A 12,891-nucleotide genomic window follows, 5' to 3' on the forward strand; every position below is an offset into this window, starting at 1 on the left:
ACGGAGGCTGTGAGAATTTAATTCCCTAACCTGCAGGTCTACTGAAAACTATCACGCAAGGCTTAGTGCTTCCCCTTGGAGACAAACTCCCGTTTCATATAAACACGGGCAACCACAGAGATCTTGCCTGCATCAACCACAAAGTTGGCTTTTCGATCTTACGTTACCCTGGCCATCCCCAGTGGTGACTCCCACACCCCAAGAAGTGCTTTCCGCATCAAAAACACCTTCCGTTGCAAAACTTTGGTTTTTACTATACTTCCAACCTACGTGATTCCACAGAGTTCAACACAGATTAATGTTAGCTCTCATCTACATAAAAATTACAATGCAATTTCTTCAAGAAAGTAGTTTCTTTTTAGACAAAGGCTGCCTATGCTCCTACAGGAAGCAACTCTGCAGGCAGAGAAATCGAACCTGATAATGTACATGGAAAAATGGGGGAAGGGAAGACAGCAAGAGCCGAATAATGCATAGCTAAGTATTACAAACTGTACAACAGCTCACAGGGCCAGCTGGACGTACCAAGCCTCCAACGTCCGAAAAGCAAGAGATGCATTACAGTTTTTCACAAAATCAGTACGATCAACATGGTAATATCACTTACTACAAAGTGCCACTTTATGCCAACTCACTTCTTCCACCCAGCTGGACTATCTCTATTACCAACTACTTATTTTATTAAGTGTTATTATTTAATGAACAAATATAAAGACCAACAATCAAACACTTAATCAACATGCTACAAGGTACCCTGGAATTAGCTGCTGTAAAACATGCCTGTAAACGTAGTGTTAATTGTTATGCAACGGTAGATCAATTGTTCTGTCTGCATGACCACAATACAGAACTGCAGAATAATTTAGAAAATTTAAAGAATACAGTGACCTTACTGAAGAGCTACGATTCTAAAAATACTTGATTTATAGTGAAATGATCATAAAAATATAGTGAAAACCAGAAATAAAATGTCTAGATGTACTACAAAAAACAGTCAAAAAAACCCCATCAAAATGAATAAACAAAACGACCCATTTAACTCCTTCTCCACCCACTTGTGAAATAAAATGAAAGGCACGCTGGGAAAGGTGGGGAGAGATGGAAATTTCTTTCCTTTGTATATATTATAGCACTCGAATACCCATCAGAGTACACATCCTTCACAAAGCTTTCTTCCCTCGCTACCTGCAAAAAGCTCCCTTCGGCAGCTCCACTACCGTGGATGGGAAATGCAGAACTGAGCCCAAATGAATCCCGACAGACGCCCGGCCGGCAGCCCCGCAGGTAACGCACTCCAAGCACCCCTCTCGCCCCGACCAGCAGGCACCCGGCTCGCAGGGAGCTCCAAGTACTTGTCTGACCACACCGCCACCACGGCTTATTTCATGACAGTAAATAATATTTGATCAGTGTAATCTATGAACTAAATTTTAATGATGAATCAAGCAATCCATCAATAATGTCAGAGCTGAAAAATCTAGGGGTAAAAATGCTGATAAGGAACATAAAAATCTCTCTCATTCCTCTCATCTCCTCCTGCTCACAGCTCAGGGACCAAGGCACAGTATTTACCCGTCACCTGCTTGTTTTGGTAATGCAAACGGCTGCACTTTTGAACAACTCAAGAATGTCCCTAGCAGGGCACAAAATTGAAATTGTTACTTGAAATACTGCAGTCAGTTTAAATGCTATTCCAGACTACTTATAAACACTGTAAAATCGGCAGCACTATAAATACATACTGAACAAACGGAATTTTCAAAACAAATGCAAAGTGTATTACAACATGCAAATATACTAGCACATACAAGTAACCCAATGTATTTTACATTTCCATGCAGAAAAATGTGAGAGAAAGCACTGAAAACATTAACAGCAAAATACTTTCTAAAGCACTACAGATATTCACATTTCAAAACTTTCCTCCAAGAGAAACAGAAATCCTAGAATATTTCATACCAATCATTAGGAGAGAGAGCAAAAAGAAAAACTACCTCTTTCCTTCTAGTTTTTTATTATGGTACCGCAATGCCTTCATTAAAAACTTCATTTTCAGAAAATACCACAAGTTCATTTTAACAGTTCAGGAATTCAGTCTACAAAGAACAACCCTCCTCTATCACTAGCAACCACTGAATGTATCCCCTGCAAAAAACAAAACTCACTTATTGTCTGTAAACAATCAATAATTTTTTTACATCAATGATGACAAACTACAGCAGCAAATAAACACTGTACCATTGACAAACGGTCAAAAAGCACGCAGTGAACCATTACAAATGAAATCCCACGTTTTAGTTATCTATACCTCGCTAGAATAAACTATTTTTGCAGAAAAGGGAACTGGAACTTTGAACTGGAGAATGGAGACACCAAACTGAGGAGAGTTCTTCCCGCTTAATAGCCCTCTGACTTCTTTGTGCCTGTTAAGTTTTGCTGTATCACTTCCACAAGTGCCAGAATCCCAGTTTCCTTCCTCCAAACACCCAATAAAAGAATGAGTTACCGTTACTGTGGGTATGTAGGGGGGTGCGTGTGTATACGTATATTATGTACAAAAGCATGCTTGTATTTATTTTGCTTCACTCTCAAATTACTTCTCTCAAAAGAGACAACAAATGCATGGATGCAGGGATGTGGGAAAAGTCCTTCCCAAAAAGACTCGACAAAAGCAGAGGCTCTCTTTTGTTCCCTGCCCCACCACAAAGGATCTTTTCTCTTCCTAACATTTGCTTTTTCATAAGGTGAGAGTTGCAATGTAAATCGTAGCATCACTATCATTTGCAGGGCCTTAAGAAGTTATTTCCACTCACTTTTTTGGAGTCCAAGCTCCTCTTCTTCAGCTCCTTTGCACAACCCTGACAGGTGCCACTCCGTATCCCAAACCCAGTCTCCCACAGTCCCTCTGAACACAGCTGGCTCCTCGCGGTTCGCCTCCAGCGGATAACCGCTGCGTCTAGCTGTAAGCCACCGCCTCTCTGAGGAGGCACCAGAACAGCAGGCCATGTTTCACCAGACACAGTGACTACAGAAACATAAAATATGATGTATTTTTTTCATTCGACCTAAATTATCTCAGGTCTCCACGTTCCTGACGCTGTATCTTTACCTAACTGCAGACACAAGCGCTGAGCCACCCCGACAGCCCTCCATGGCTCACTCCAACATGTCGATGGCTTCCTGGTGCCAGGCAGCCCCAGACCGCACGCAGAACTGCAGCGCGGCCTCGTAACCTTCCCCTCTACTCAGTGATTCCTTTTCTTGGCCCACTGCCTACAGCCTTGCCAGCACAGTCGAGCATGCAGCTCCCACGGCCGTGCGGAGACACAGCCCCGGACCCACCAGGACGCCCAGCTCCCGACCCCCCCAGCTGCTCCCCAGCCCTCGTCCCCCAGCCTGGGGGGCCACTTCAGATGCAGGAGTTCCCGCAGTGATCAGGAAATTCCTCCCATCATCACCACCTTCCAACCACAGAGAGCAGTCCCTCAGCCACATTGGCCACTGTCTGGTCCTACGGATTTTTATATTTCCCCATAACAAACAAGGCAAAAATGGTACCGCAGCCTTTTTCAGGCTTTTGTTACTAGGTCTGCTGTATCATCGAAATACAATCCAGTTAGAGTTATATACACATACATCTCAGTTATGGTCTTTGTATTTAAATCGAGAGCGATTCTTTAGATTAGCAGATGATCCAAAAAATTAAAAATAATATGCTAATCTAGTAGAATAGTCAAGTGACTTTCAGCTGCACTGCTTACGACTGATATTTAGGAAAATTTCATAATCTGGGATAAATTGCTATTTGAGTAAAGCTATGAAACTGATTTCTTCAGTACAATGTATTAAATACTAAATCAAAGACTCACATGAACACCTTTACCAAGCCATAGTCTTCTAAACACTAACTAACACTTTCAGGACTGGTGAACTATGGTAAATTATTTGCAGCTAACTTGCTGAACCAAATTACAATCAGAAAACATAACAGCAATTTCAAATCAAAGTCTGATGATGAAGGTCCAAGGCAGATGCACAGAAAATGTTGCAGTTAACAGCAGCTTACTGTTCAGTACAGTCAGGGGGATGACCAGGGAGGACAGTCACAGCCACAAAGACAAAGGCCAGATGCTTGGTCAGAAAGCTTTATAACAATTGTTTCTGTAACAGATTAAAGGTAGAGTCATGCAATGATTCTCATCCTCAGCTTCATCTGCAACATAAAATAAACCTAACAGCAGCAAATCAGAATAATACCTAAACAAAAACATTCTGCATACAAACCACAGCAGGACTCCAAGCCTTTATCATACGGGTTACCAACTTCTGCCACAAATCAGGCTTGGAAACTAATTCCAGTATTTTTAAAAATCATTAGCATTCCTGTCCGTCCAGTTTTTGCATACACTTTTATCTTTCCAAGTGACAGCAACAGACAGGAAAACATCCACAAGCCTTCCTCCTCCTGTATACAAACTGCTCCTGCAACAGGAACATTTTATTTGCAATTTCCTCAAGTTTTCCCACAGCTTTCAGTCATGATGGGAAGCCTCAAGACCTCATTAAACCTTCTAAGCCTCAAGTCACTCACCCCAAAACAGCATCCATAATAAGGATTTTTACGGCTAGAATAAGCACTCAAACAAAATTAACTTACGGGAAGAAGCCCAGCAGCTACAGAGAGTGACATTTCCCCTCTGCACTGCCCTGAGACACTCAAACCAGGTTCCTTCCATGCTGATCACTAGCGAGTGGATATAATCCTCTAGCTGGTATTACTTCCATGCCCTACATGCAGGGAAACAGTTGTGGCCAGTACAGCATTTGGTACGTATACAGATTTCCTTGCCCTCAAATATTTCAGTGGGTAGATGCATGAGGAAAGGTTTAAGAAGCAGGGACAGTGATGCTGCAGACTGCACAAGTAGAAAACAAAGCCAACGGGAAGGAAGGAAGAACAGAACGTAGGACTGAAGATCATCAGCATTGTCGTTTGACCAACCACACTACCCAACTCCTTTGATCTGCTGGTGACTTTCAAAGCACCGATGAGGCAGACAGAAGCACACAAATTCCCTGCCCCCTTATACGGCTCAGCCCTAACAGTTTGCACACACTACTTTAAAACATTGGTAATATTCCTAGAAGTACAAAAACAGGAGAGTAACTTCAGTTCTGTCACCAAAAAGAAACTTGGTTATGTTTATTCGATGTGCACAAACCACCACACTGCTGATCTGCCACGTGCGACCTCACCGGAACTCACAGGTACCTGGGCGCTTCGGGAAGCACTGCACCCCTAGGTGCTACGGATCGCTCTGGTCTGGAGTGGTCCCGCTGGTGTCTCACAGAGACAGAGTACCAGCCACACACAGACCCTGCCAGAGTCGTGGAACTCTTCAGCACTTTCATGTCCCATCGCAGCACTGTGGCACGACGCTGCCCGGACCGAGCTCAGCGAGCCCCGTGCTGCGCTCGAGCCCGTTGCCTGGAGGAGACGGATCCACAGACACCAGGCACACAGGGAAGATGCGAGGCAGGCCAGGAGAAAGAAACGCTTCTTTTGGGAAAGAAGTAAAAAAGGCAAGTAAATCTATCTTTGTCTTAACAGAGCACAGCAAAAGCCAAGAAGAGCTTTTTCCAAACACATTTATTTCAATCAAAGCACGTGCATGAATAATCTTAGGATATGTGTGGACACTAAAATAATCTGCCAAAAAAAAATATCATATGTGAATTGACTGTTTCTTTATCATATATGCTCTCAGCATGTAACAGCTCCAAAATGAACCATTAAAGCCTGCCAAATGAACATTTGCTTTTAAAAAAAGGTAACTGCGCTTATGTTCAAACAAAGCAACACAGAAAGGTTAAGAATAAATCATTCCTTTCCCTATCAATGTTTACCACATGTTAATGCCATTTTTCTGTATTTTCAGCAGAATTTAAATTACGTTATTATTCAGATTTGCCACCAATAAGTACAGAGATGGCTGCCATCCATGACATCAGGACAAACCTTCTAAGTGGATTCCATATTTTCAAGTGAACAGCAATTTTTACGCCTAATATTTGTCATGCATACAGGATCTTTCATTCCAAGACATTAGTCAAGCATTGTAACAGCCCTCCTAAAACCATTTACATAAAGATAATCATATATTTATGGTAAAGGCTCATTTCTGTTACATCACTGTTTCCATTTAAGCTATCCAATGCATTTTATAAAAATCTGATTATTTGAAATTTAATTACAAATGCCTTTTCCATTTAATACTTGGGGATGTAGAAAAAGTATTAACGAGGTAGGAAGAAGAAAATTAAGTGCTTTACTCAGAGTTGCAGAAATCTTTCACTATCAGAACCCACATATTTAGACAATTACACCTTTCTCTCAATGGACAGTGAATAAACAAACAATTCCATTATTAAATACAAATGGTCAGTAAAGTTTGCTATGTCAATTACATTCCACTTGTTTCTGAAGGCCTGTCAGTAATTTTCAGAGTCTTCTGGAATTAGTTTTGACACACTACAAAGGGATCAAATGCAAAATACATTTGCTTTCTTCAGCTATGATGAATCTAACAAAACGAGGTTGCATCACCAAACAGCCGAGCCTGGCAGGCACCTCGGGAGGTCACACCCTCCAAGGCCCTGCAAAAGCCAGGTCAGCTACAGCAGGTTGCCCTAGACCGTGTCCAGCTGGAGTTCTGGGTATCTCCAAGGACGGAGGCTCCACAGCCTCGCCGCCCTGTGCAATTCGTTCCAGTGCTCAACCACCCTCCAGCTGGGCTTCACGCTGCCAGCGCGGCAACACTCACTGCTCTCCCGCATCACCAAGCCTGTCGTCTCATCGTGGGAGGCCATCAGGGCTGTTACACACAACTTGCCCTTTGTAAATCCATGCCAACCAAGACGTCTGAGAAAGCTTTTAAAAAGGTAATACTTTTCCAGCACACACAACTTGCCCTTTGTAAATCCATGCCAACCAAGACGTCTGAGAAAGCTTTTAAAAAGGTAATACTTTTCCAGCACACAAATCCCTGATATTTTTCTTTTTAAGCTAAAAAATTTTGGACTGTATCTGCAGGACACAAAATACTATGAAACAATCTACTAGGTCAGGTCTTACACTGACACATGTAGTAAATCCTTATCATTTCAGCTTGCATCTGATAAGTACTGAACACAAAACTTAGAGAACAACAACCATACTTTTATTTTTATCCAATTAACAGTACAGGTTTCTGACTTGCAATTACAAAAAGATTATTGCAACACTATGCTAAAAACTACTGATGAAAAGAAGAAATGTATTTTTTCACTAAGAGAGTATTATGAGGAAACAGGTGAGGAATGCAATCAATTTTGTTAGCTGTACAACCAACAAACAATTTGTTCATGATGACAGCAAAGTCAGGAAACTGACTTAGCAAAAAGACAGGTAAACCATTAGGTTTAACGTCATCCCCATGCACACACAAAACGGGATAGCAGCTGGAGGGTTAAAGTGGCAACCCCATTCATTTCATACTCCACTTTACCTGTTTCAATACACACAAAAAAGCCCCCACCAGCTACCAACGAGAAGAGACTCAGCCCTGCGTAACCAAGGAGGTGCAAGGACTTTTCAAAGGCCCCACTTTCGTAAGCACAGCACACTCCATCATACTGTTATGAATATTCACACTGACCTCACCAACCCCGCTCATTCAAACAGAACTAAGCATACCTGCAGGAGAGTACTAACCTACTATTTCCAACTTGGTCTCAACCGTTAGGCTACTTGGAAGTTTATATGAGGTGAAAAGGTGATTTCAATCCAGATAATAACCGTTAACAAACCAGACCGTGGTTCTCATTATGCTGATTAAGGATTAAAAAATTAATGGCACCTGGCCTTTAATCCCCATGTACTTTGTTCAAAAATTCATCACCTCACTTCATCTTTGCTTTTTCCCCTAAATCAGGAGCTTCTGCATAACACCGTGAAGCAGGTATCTCTACATCCCTCTAAGTCAATTTATCTATAACCACGATCTCCAAACATAACTGTATTTCAAGCACCCTGAGGCAACACTTGTCACAGGTGTCTCTGTCTTGAGCTGGCCATTAGGCATTACAGCAATCTAAATAAAAGCATAGTAAACGTCACTGTTAAACCTTCCTAATACACTCAAGATCAAAAATAATTCAACAAATACAAACTTGTTTTCCAAAATAGAAACTGAAAAGTAACTAGTTAAGACATAAACTCTTCCTTAACCTTCAGGTGGCAATAACAACAGCTACAATCCAATAAAAGGTTATTGCTTGCCCCTTGCCCCAGCTGAGTGAATGACTGCAAACATCTGATCTAAAAATATTTAACAAAGGAAAGACTGGTTATCTCACCCTCCCCCCCAAAAAAAACCAAATCCACCACTCCCTGTATATGTAGAAGGTTGTAAACAAGAAGGAAGAGGAAATAATAATTTGGGACTCTAACTCCTTCATTATAGTTAGCAGACACCTTGGAAAGCCATTTGGAGGTTTTTGTGGCGCTTCATTTGATGACACATTAAATCCACATACATTTTTCCCGTTTCAAACCATCACAATCACATGAAGGACAGTTATCCAAAGCAGTTGCAAAGGAAACTCTAAACCATATCCCTAGCTGCCAATAATATCACGGCTGTCATGGAAAAAGGAAAGAGATTATTATAGAGGGGCCACGAAAACGTGGCATTAAAAGAAACCGCCGTTCCCACACAGCATTACCCCCCTGTGCAGAGTCACTCCGTGGGTAAGTTCCCGCTCACAGAGCCCGCTCTCCACCTCACTCGTGCCCGGCCGCCCACGACCGACTCCCGTGACACATCCACGGCAGCACACACGGCGCAAGCCCGCGGCGTGCACCGGCCGGCGGTGCATTCTGGGTTGGAACTTGTTGACAGCACAAGCCCAAGCCCCGCAAGCCTTACGGTGCGGAGCCGGCACCCAGCGCTGCCCGCGCTGCTGCAGCCGCCCCGGCCTCCCGCCGCAGGGCGCGGGCGGGGATGCGGCGGGAAGGGCCCCTCCTCCCAGCGCACGACCCTGCGGCCGGGCCCGCCTCCGCCCCGGGCCTCAGCCGGTGGGGGCCGGGAGCCCGCAGGCCGCCGCGGGGCCGCCACCTGCTACCGCCCCCCGGGCTCCCCCCGTCGGGCCGGAGGCTGCCGCAGCCCCCGCACAACATGGCGGCCCCCGTCACCGCTCCGCCACGGGGATGGGGGTGGCGAGAGCCGCCGCCCGCCGGGGGCCGGGGCAGTGCGGGGGCCGGGGCAGTGCGGGGGCCGGCAGCGAGCCCTGCCGGGCACCGGCGCCGCCACCCGCCTGCCGACGGGGGAGGGTGCCCTCTACCCGAAGGCTGCCGGCGGGCACTCACCTGTCCCCGCCGGGGCGGTGGGCACGGTCCCGTCCCCGGGCGCCGCGCCCCCGCCGCGCTCCCACACCCGCGCCCGGCGCGCCGACCAGCTGACACGGCCGGCTGCCGCCACTGTCGCAAAGCCGCCAGCTGTCGTCACTGACGGCACGCAGAGGCAGCCGGCGTCGTCATGGAAACCGGGCGGCGGAGCCGGTGGGCGCGGCGGCGGCGGGGTGCCGGGCGGGAGGCGGGCCGGGCCGGGCCTTGTGGCGAGGCCGGGAGAGGGAGGCGGGCCTAAGCACGGCGAAGGGGGCCGGGCCGCGGCGGGAGGGGCTGCCTGGACCGGGCCGGGCAGCGCGGGCCCCACCGCAGCGGCCTGGACCCACGGCGGGCCCCGCAGAAGGACCGGGCCAGCCCCGCAGAAGGGCGCGGCCCTGAGGGGAGAGCTGGGAGGAGCGGCTTATGAGAGGGCTTCGTAAATGCCAGCAGCTGTGGGGTGTTATCTCGGAAATACGTCCGGGCTTGAGCGTGACAGAGCGGGGTCGAGAAAGTTGCGGGTTTAACTTCTGGTTTTACTTAGTTTATCCTCGAGCGGGGTTAATACAAAGATGTCACTAATCCGTCCCTATTTTTGCCGCTTACTGCTGCTGAGCTTTTAGGCCTCCTAATTTTTTCAGCTGTTATCACGCTCACTTTGCTTTATTAAAAAAAACATAGCATCAAGAAACTTGGGAAAAAAAAAAGAGTCCCATGTCACAAAAAATAGTCAATGACAAAACTAGGACAATAAATAAGTTAGCATGAGGGAATTCCTATCCTACACATTTTCTAACTTTTAGGTGAAACAAAGGAGAGGTCTTGGAGACAGCAACCTACATAAGCTGGATTTGTTCTCTGGGCCTAGTCAGTGGATCGTGCTAAGGAGGTGTGGTAGGTTACTGACTTGATTTTTTTATTGTCTTTGCAACTGAAACAAGATTTTTACTGTTAGGTTTTTGTATGTGTGAATACTTGGGTTTAGTTACACACAAATCATCAAAGGTGCTGATTCTAACAGCAGTGCAATGATGGTTTTCTTTTTCCTATCAGCTGTTTAACAGCACACATCAATACATCCCAGCTGCTTAGGACAGAAAGGAAAAGTTATTTCTGCAGTTGAAACCAGAGAGGTCATTATCTCTTGGCTAGAAGTAATTAAAATAGTGAAATTAGTTCACAACTTGCTGTACTGTGTGTTGGCAAGTAACACATTACCTATATGGGGACGTGGTATCAGATATGTCCCATACCACCAGTTCCCTAAAGAGAAAGCAACTCCAAATTTTTATTGCTGTTGAATTAGTAAGCCATTTCAGTTCAACTGCGAAACATAAAAAGTATGGATAAATGTTGTTACTATGTTGGTGTATTCTTGGTGATAAAACTAGTGCTGAGATATATCAATACATCTCTATAGAGATATGCAAATGACATGCAGCCACGTGACTCCTGGCAAGTGACTATGGCTACCCCACCATCCAAGAAGAACAGATGCCTGTCTGTAACAGCAGCCCATTTAGCATGTGAATTACTTTCAGCTGGGAGAATGGAGATTCTCCAGTTGTCCTATGGTAATAAATGCCTGAAGCCAATGTTGGTCAAAGTCATACGGCATTATACCAATGATGTATCATTATATCAATGATATTATATATCAATTATATATCATTATATCAATTATATATCATATCAATTATATATCATATCAATGATACATCTTTATATTATTTTTCGTGCTCTCACGTTTAGAGGGATTGTTTTAAACTAGCTGCTATAAATGTTGTTTGAATTACGGAAAGCATTAACTTTTCTTAAAATAAGGTGCTAATAAAAGCGTTAAACATTTTAATTATGTTACTTTAAACAATTATACTGTTTTATCTGTGTCACCAGTGTACACACTGAGAAGGCTCAGGGGGGACCTTCTTTACAGTAGGGGAGCTGCTTTACCTTGAGGGTGGTCAGGGACTGGGACAGGTTTCCCAGAGAGAACCTGTGCTTGGAGATGCTCGGAGCCGCCTGGGCAGGCCCACAGTTGCCAGGGCAAGAACAGCCTCCCGGGGTGCCTTCCAGCGGCAGCAGTTCCTCGGTTCTGCGTTGTTACAATACACAACAAGTTCATGAGCTTCAGGCGCAGCAGGCAACGCTTGCTGGAGAGGTGGGATGGGGTACCTGGACAACCAAGTGAGTTCCTTTGCCGATTTTGTACACCTGGTACTAGCAGTCTCAAAGGCAGCTTCAGCAGCTAGCACTGCTCCGCTCATCCTCAGAAACCACAGCAGAGCAGCACGATCTCTTTTCCTCTGCTTCAGCTCTTGTTAACGGTAGTCCTGAAGGATAAAACACGGCTTATTTTTAATTCCCATGTTTCTAGAACGAGTCCCAGCCAGAGTGCTGGTGTGGGCCCCGGAGCAGGAAGGCTGTGCGCAGGTTCTCCTCCCTCTTCCTGCGAGGGGATGGCAGCCAGCACCTCGACAGCCCAACCAAGCTCAGCAGCTGCTCCTCCCTGCGGTACGTGACCCTTCTCCCACTGGCAGGGCCTGCGCCTGGGCAGCGGCTGCCACCACCGTTCTCCGCCACCTCCCGCTGATTCGAAGATCCGGTAGGAAAATCCTAACAGCACAATGTACACTGTTGAGCAGGGATTCTTTATTGCGGCGCCGGGCACACGGGGGATTTCTCCTCCAAATGTGTGCGCCAGCCACCCTATTACTTCAGGTTAAATACAATCACACATGTAAATATTAATTGTATTTCTAAGAACTAGTTAGCATATGTAAATATTTTTCACGCATGTCTGTTAGCATCTTTGGGTGGTCTTCGGGGGTCCCAAGATGAAGGCCCATCCTCTTCATCACGCTGGTCACTGATTGACCTTTGTTTCTGCGCAGACTCAGCTCTAGGATCACGTCCATCGTGTCCTTCAGGTTGTTTGGCTCTGGTCTTGTTGCTCTCTGGGTGCCTCCTTATCTCTGGAGCTTGGTGTATTTGCCCTCCCAAGGCCAAGCTGTCTGGAGTAGAATTATTTAGGAGTCTCTTTTTATCCCACAATTATCCCAATTATTTGCTGAGAACCAAGACCACTTTTGTTTCACTTAATTATTTTGTCTAACGACTAAGTGATAGCTTGTGCCTATGTTCATCCGCTATATTCCTTAATGAGAAAACAGGAATTAGCGTAACAGTTATATCATTAGATCACTGTGCATGCAGGAATACAAGTTACAGTACTAAGGACTACTTAAAAACTAGAAAATATTAAGGCTGTTTTGTTACAGTTTCACGTTTCTTACAATTTCCTCTATGACCACCTCAGACCAACATGGCGCACCTCCACTCCCGCCATTCGCCGCGCCTGCCCCTAACTGAAATGGCTGACAGCCGGGCGGCGGCTTCACCGCGCCGCTCCCAAAATGGCGGCGTGGCGGCTCTCGCGAGAGGCCGCGCCCCCGCCCCGCCCTTTA

At 45.6% G+C, this 12,891-nt stretch overlaps 1 protein-coding gene and 2 long non-coding RNA genes across 4 annotated transcripts in view; 1 reads left to right on the forward strand and 2 right to left on the reverse strand.

Annotated features, from left to right (window-relative positions):
• LOC142365552 (WD repeat-containing protein 7) overlaps positions 1-9,514 on the reverse strand; it is a 128,748-nt gene extending 119,234 nt beyond the window's left edge. For both annotated transcript variants that reach the window (XM_075446415.1, XM_075446413.1), the window contains exon 1: positions 9,410-9,514. The gene's annotated coding sequence lies outside the window, so the exon portion shown is untranslated. The remainder of the gene's footprint in view (positions 1-9,409) is intronic.
• Positions 9,515-9,537: 23 nt separating this feature from the next.
• LOC142365554 (uncharacterized) lies at positions 9,538-12,023 on the forward strand. The gene is made up of 3 exons (XR_012766491.1): positions 9,538-9,601; positions 10,228-10,318; positions 11,802-12,023. It is a non-coding gene; the product is annotated as an uncharacterized LOC142365554 (long non-coding RNA).
• A 36-nt stretch (positions 12,024-12,059) lies between these two features.
• Positions 12,060-12,820, reverse strand: LOC142365553 (uncharacterized). The gene is made up of 2 exons (XR_012766490.1): positions 12,721-12,820; positions 12,060-12,438 (listed from the first exon to the last, which is right to left on the reverse strand). It is a non-coding gene; the product is annotated as an uncharacterized LOC142365553 (long non-coding RNA).
• Between the last annotated feature and the right edge of the window lie 71 nt (positions 12,821-12,891).

This window comes from Opisthocomus hoazin, chromosome W (genome assembly GCF_030867145.1).
Source record: "Opisthocomus hoazin isolate bOpiHoa1 chromosome W, bOpiHoa1.hap1, whole genome shotgun sequence".
NCBI lineage: Eukaryota > Metazoa > Chordata > Aves > Opisthocomiformes > Opisthocomidae > Opisthocomus > Opisthocomus hoazin.